Source organism: Mchenga conophoros, linkage group LG22 (assembly GCF_057382185.1).
Source record: "Mchenga conophoros isolate Kocher_MC1m ecotype Shallow Benthic linkage group LG22, M_conophoros_male_GT1.1, whole genome shotgun sequence".
NCBI classification, from domain to species: domain Eukaryota; kingdom Metazoa; phylum Chordata; class Actinopteri; order Cichliformes; family Cichlidae; genus Mchenga; species Mchenga conophoros.
The window spans coordinates 247,221-253,470 of NC_140546.1; the positions used below are offsets into that span (position 1 = coordinate 247,221).

Here is a 6,250-nt window from a genome sequence, read left to right on the forward strand (position 1 = left end):
TGAAAATAAAATCAATAAATATCATACAGCTCAACATAAAAAATAAAGTTTAATTTAAATAATCTAAACATAAATTCAGGCTGAAAAACAAACACTCTGTTTACACAGTGAAAATCTGTCGTACAAAAACCTCTCAGCTGAAGAGGAACTGATCTGAAGCAACAGCTGCAGAACAAACTACAAGACTGGGAGGAACGATTACTTTAATATTTACTGTGGAAGTTCATTTGTGTGCACTCACAGTTTAACATTCATAAATTTATTGAATACGTTGTTAGTAACATGAAAAAAAAAAATGAAGTGGTGTCCCCGAATAAAAAGATAAATGTTTAATGAGTCACAGAATACAGACACAACACTGGCTCCAGATGTTTAACACATTAACATTATTTTTAGATGACTGATGTTCTCTGCAGCCCATCAGTCTGACTCATTCTTAGTTTCTACATTTATAACAATAAGTTCAGATGAAAAGACGTAGCTGGAAGGTCCACAAAGAAAAAAAATGTTGTTTTTGCTCATTAAAGATTTTTATATTAATCCAAGTTGTAAAATATAACAAGCTGTCATTAGAAATACAAATACTGCTGTCAGTGTTTCTGCACTGATGAGCAGCTCTTTTCTATTTGTAAGCTGTTAAATATTAAACTGATGCTTCTGTGGAGCTCAGCTGCAGTCCTTCATCACACAAATCCAGAAAATCATTGTAGTCACATCACAACTAGTGTCTATAATATTCTGATATTCTGCTGATTAACAAATCAAGCAGGCTGTTATAACAGTGTTTGTAGGGGATGTGTTCAGTGAAGATTTAGCCTCATTTGGATATTTCCAGCACAAACGAATCACTGTTACTGTTGTAAAAACCTAAAGTTATTTAGTCAGTTTCCAAAGTATTAATGTAGACAGAACAAAGAACTAAAATGTTTCTCTTTAAAATAATATCTTACTAATGCTTAAAAGTGTGACATTAATATAAAGTCCTAACTGAAACCAAATGAAAATAAGATGTGATCATCCTGACAGACCGTGGTCTTTTTCTTGTGTTAAGAGGTTTAGTGAAGTGAGTTTCTCTCATTTTGCTGTGAACACTAGAAGAGATTAACTTCTATATAAGTTGATTAAAGCAGACCTGTAGTCTCTCATCTGCCTGCATTCCTGTGTTTGTTCTGTTAGTCTGTTCTTAACATCATGTCCACTTCAAGCTCAATTCTGTCGTCATTATTTGAGTCCAGTTATTGTCTCGCTGCCTTCTGTGAGTTACTCAGCCTCTGTTTTGTGTGCTTTAACTCTCAGACTCCTGATCTCCACCTCATCCTGACAATTATCCTCAGCTAAGTCTCCACCTGCTTCACCTCTGCCACCACCAGCTTCTAGACTCTTCTCTGCTTTGGTGCTTCATCACAGTTTCACTGACAAATAGTTCATTAATCAAACTTCAGTAAATCTTCACTTGAACTTGATTTAAATGATCTCTGTTTAAACATACAGATGACACCCTGCTCTTTAATTTTACTTATTAGGTTTAGATCAGATTAAAATGTAGATCATAAAACAGCTTTGAGACTAGAAATTATGAAGAGCACACAGATAATCTATGGTTGACATGACCTCAACATCTTATAGAGAAATATTTAATATGTGGATTAAAAAATATATTTAACCCATTTTCACTGCACATTACACTTGATGTGTCTGTTTACATTTTTATTTTGGTCTGTTTTACAAATATTACAAAATCTTAATTTTTTAATGTGCATTTATTAAACTCACAGAGTCAAAGAACATGTTTTCTCGGTACGTTTTTATTCTTTTAAGAGTTTGAAATATCAGCTTTACAACAGACACAAAAGGATGAAACTAGAGGAGATTGTTGCTATGATTGTTGTCATTATGAGATGGAAATATGACTATTTAATGAGTTTATTTTTTAAATCTGCAAACACAAAGAAACAAAGAGACAGAAGAAAATCAACATCAAAGACTCAGTGATTGACATCAGGACTGGGAACACTGGTCTCTCCTCAGTATCTCTGAGACCAGAGACTGGGAGCCCTGGGTGGCCTCACAGGTCACAGAGCCCACCTTCCCCCACTGGTCTGCAGTGAGCGTCAGGGGTGCTGCTCCAGCTGTAGAGGCCGTCATTCTGCAGCACTCCAGGAGTCCTGCTCTGCTCTCCTCCCCTCTGATGCTGCTGCTGCCACTGCTGTCGCTCGTCTTCCAGGACAGACTCCAGTCTGAGGGGAAGCCCTTGTTGGCCACACACATGAGCGTGGCCTTCCCCTGCTCCAGCTCCTTGTTGGAGGGACCCAGCACCTTCAGGGCGGGGCGGGTATCACCTAGGAAACACCAATCAGCTTAGAGGACAGGAACCACAATTTGATTTTCTCTGTTAAGAAGTTTCTGTCAGGTGTTTTTTCTGCTCCACCAGTCATTCACTCACACATTGTTTCACTTCCCTTTCAGAAACCTCTCATGCATATCAGCACAGAGAGAATCATCACACAGTTTGAGCTGAAATATGTTCAAACTACACTGGAAATAAAGAAGCAGATGTGGAAACATTTACAGCAGAAGTTTGGCTTTAAAATGATTAGAAGTCTAAATCATGGACGACTGAAGACATTAGTGGACACAAGCACAGAGCAGCTACTCATTCATGTAGATTTGAAATGTTATTGAACAGCTCACATGATTTCAAACTAAATCTGAAACATCTGACACGATAAAAACATCAGAAAGCAAACTTTAACTCATCCAAACAGCAGCTGGTGTGGATGAAATTTACAAACTAATCATAAGATGATGAAGTTTACTCTTGTCTACATATATTTTACTGTGACAGAAATGTAGATTAAACAAGAGAAACTTGCAGAGCTCATCTGAATTAGTCCAGTAAAAAGGACAAACATCAAACACTAAATTGTTTTAATTAAAAAAAATACTTTTCTCTCATCTAAGCAGTCTAACAAGTAGTTATAAAAGAAAATGATAAAACATTTAATAATAAACACAGTTTAATTAACTTACTTCCAACATCCAGTCTGGTTCCTCCACCAAAAGTCCACCACAGTGATACAAACTCATTGAGGCGCCGTACAAAACCTCTGACTGTAGAGAGGCACGGCTCTCTGACTCTGTCAGACTGAACTAAACCTACAAGCCCTCAAAATACAACTTTATCATCAGAACTACAAATAATAATTAATACTATGAAACATCCTAGGCTTTCATTAGAAAATGTTATGAGTTTTTGAATATGCGTTTTAAAAGCAAACTTTGTTCATAGGCCAGAAAATATTATGAAATTATAAAGTAATGATTCGTTAATATAAATTGTTTCCTAGTATGCTGAATATTAAAGGAAATGAAAGGAATGAAAAAAAAAAATATTTAAAAAAGCTCTAAGTCTGACTTACTTCCAAATTCCAGTCTGGTTCCTCCACCAAAAGTCCACCACAGTGATACAAACTCATTGAGGCGCCGTACAAAAACCTCTGACTGTAGAGAGACACGGCTCTCTGACTCTGAAACAAACAAACTCAACAAAATCATTCACTCCTTCCTTTTCAGTTTTACCAACTGATCTAAAAAAAATGAAATTATTGCAGTGCTACATATTTAAAGAAGATATATTTTTATTTTGAATATATGAGTTTTGAAAATGGGACTTCTTCCTCTGATGATATCAAATCAATCAGTAATGAAATCATCAATTTAAAATGGAATCTAAAACTTGATTTAATATGTGTCAGTATAAACTGAGACCTTTTTGATTCCCTCAAATATCTTTTTTTTTTTCACGTGATATACAGTGTAGGTTAATTGTGATAAATCCATAAATACTGAAAAATACATAAAGACATATTTGCCTCCAATAAACTGAAATATATATACATTTAAAAATATTCTAGTGTCTAGTTGGCACTGAAAGGAACATCTTCAGTGCTCCTTGGCACTGATTCTCAAAGAATTTGAACTGTACTGGAGGGATGAGGCCCTTTCTCCCAAATCATGCAGACGAGAGCTCTGTCTAACACATCGGCCCAAAATCTCCTTGACATTTAGACGTTATTCCTGTGGGGTTTTTCCAGCCAAATAAAGGGCTCGCCTTTTGTTTAAACTTCTCTCTTCTTCTGTGGTTGCACTTGGGTCCACTCCACAAACACACCGGCTGCTCAGCCGTGACACATAGTTCCTCCTGTCATCCTGGAAAAGCTCACTCAACTCAAGATTGAAAAGTTTAATGACACTAGTGATCACTCAGAACAAATATAATAGATGTCGTTTAAGTCTCCATTTATGAAAAGGATCTACATCTTCCTCTGCATTCTTCAGTAAAATCTTGGCTTTTTTATATTCATTGATATGACACTGACAGCATGAGAAAGCTTTTTAATATTCAACAGCTGGGAAATCTTTGGCTCACAAAATCGATTAACTAAAGAAAGAGTCTTCTTTAAAAGAGCAAAACAGACAAAATAACCTTTTTCTATTTAGTTTTGTTAAACGTCAGGATAGGATCAGAGATGAGAACTTTTTAAACAGAGAGCTGATCCAGACTTGCTGTATTGGGGTGCTGGTCCTGCAGATCGACACTACGTCTTTACTAGGTTATGGATTGGCAGTGGTGTGTGGGGTTGTAGTATCAGGGCTGATACATTTTCAAGAAAGGTAACAATTAATGCATTTATGTATATGTATAATAATATATAATTATTTATATTCATGGCTACCACAGCATGAGTCATCACACACTCTCTGAAAGTAAATGATGGAAGAAATTGGAAAAGAAAAATTGGTCAAGTTTAAGCTTTTAAACGCAAATTGATAAAACATTGTGGAGATTTGGATACTTAAGTAAATATACGTGTTCCTGTGTGCTGAAATATCTTTAATTAATAAATGCAAGTTGAATAAATAAAAATACAAAGTAAAACAAAAAAGCACTGCACTAACTAAAGGACGAACGTGTCACATGATGAGGAAAGATGACTGACTCTGTGTGTTTGCATATGTGTCCTGCCTCTCTGCTCACAGCTGTTAAGAGGCCAGTGTTGATCAGTGGCTGTCCAGGCCTTTCAGAGCCACTCACACACCAGCAGCACAATGATGATGTCACTGACTCTACTGCTGGCCACCCTGGGGCTCCTTGTTCAGGGTGAGACTCTCTGTGAAAACTTTGCTTCAGCATGCAGCCAGGTTCACCACAATGATGTTCTGCTATGATGGAGAAACTCTGAAACCAGCAGCACTGACCTTCTTCCATCTGTTCTCCATGTTAGAGAAATGATCCTCTAATGTTTGATCATCTTTCTCTAAACTTCTCCTCTTTTCATGTTTTCAGGTTCATCAGCAGAAATCGTCCTGACTCAGACTCCTAAAGCTCAGTCTGTTGTTCCAGGACAGACTGTCTCTATCAGATGTAAATCCAGTACATCTATAGGTGATGACATTAACTGGTACCTTCAGAAATCTGGAAAAGCTCCTAAACTCCTGATAGCTGATACTACAGCTCGTCAGTCTGGAGTTCCAGATCGTTTTCGGGCAACAGCAGTTCAGACTGACTTCACTCTGATCATCAGTGGAGTTCAAACTGAAGATGCAGGAGTTTATTACTGTCAGCAGCATAACAGCTTCCCACTCACACAGTGATACAACGCCGTACAAAAACCTCAAACAGCTGAAGAGGAACTGATCAACAGCTGTAGTTACACAATACACCATAAAATATACATTTTAAATGTGGAAATATTACAATGTGAACAGATAAGTTACCAAAAATAACACTGAAATAATTTCAGTTTAGATTTTGAATATTTGCTTTTCATATATTTTACATTTGGTATATTAAACCAGTGTGGAGTGAATCGAATTTTATCTCTTTCAAACATTTTTATCAAATACTTTTTAAAAAAAACTTTCCAGCTCTTCCCTGCTCTGTTTTGAGAAAAAAGGGATTATTTTTTTACATTTTTTTAAGTTTTCATCAGTGTATTCGATATTTAATAATTCAGTACAGAGTCAAATATAAAGCATTTTTAAAGACATAAATGAATCATCACTGGCCTTTAATTAAATATTTCTAGTTTACATTTTATGTCAAAACACATGACTAAAATTATGAGTTCAAACGAAATATGCACGACTACACTTGATTTATTAAATATTAACAGCAACCTTTTTTTTTCTAAATCCCTTTATAAAGACGATGCCCTGCTCTTTGATACCAAGACTAAAGTATCTTTAT

The 6,250-nt window shown here is 36.0% G+C and overlaps 1 pseudogene across 1 annotated transcript; it reads right to left on the reverse strand.

The window, feature by feature from the left end:
- Positions 1 to 1,780: 1,780 nt before the first annotated feature.
- Positions 1,781 to 5,269, reverse strand: LOC146548419 (Ig kappa-b4 chain C region pseudogene; annotated as a pseudogene). Its single transcript, XR_014890547.1, has 3 exons — positions 5,260 to 5,269; positions 3,031 to 3,156; positions 1,781 to 2,339 (listed from the first exon to the last, which is right to left on the reverse strand). The product of XR_014890547.1 is annotated as an Ig kappa-b4 chain C region pseudogene (transcript).
- Positions 5,270 to 6,250: the final 981 nt, after the last annotated feature.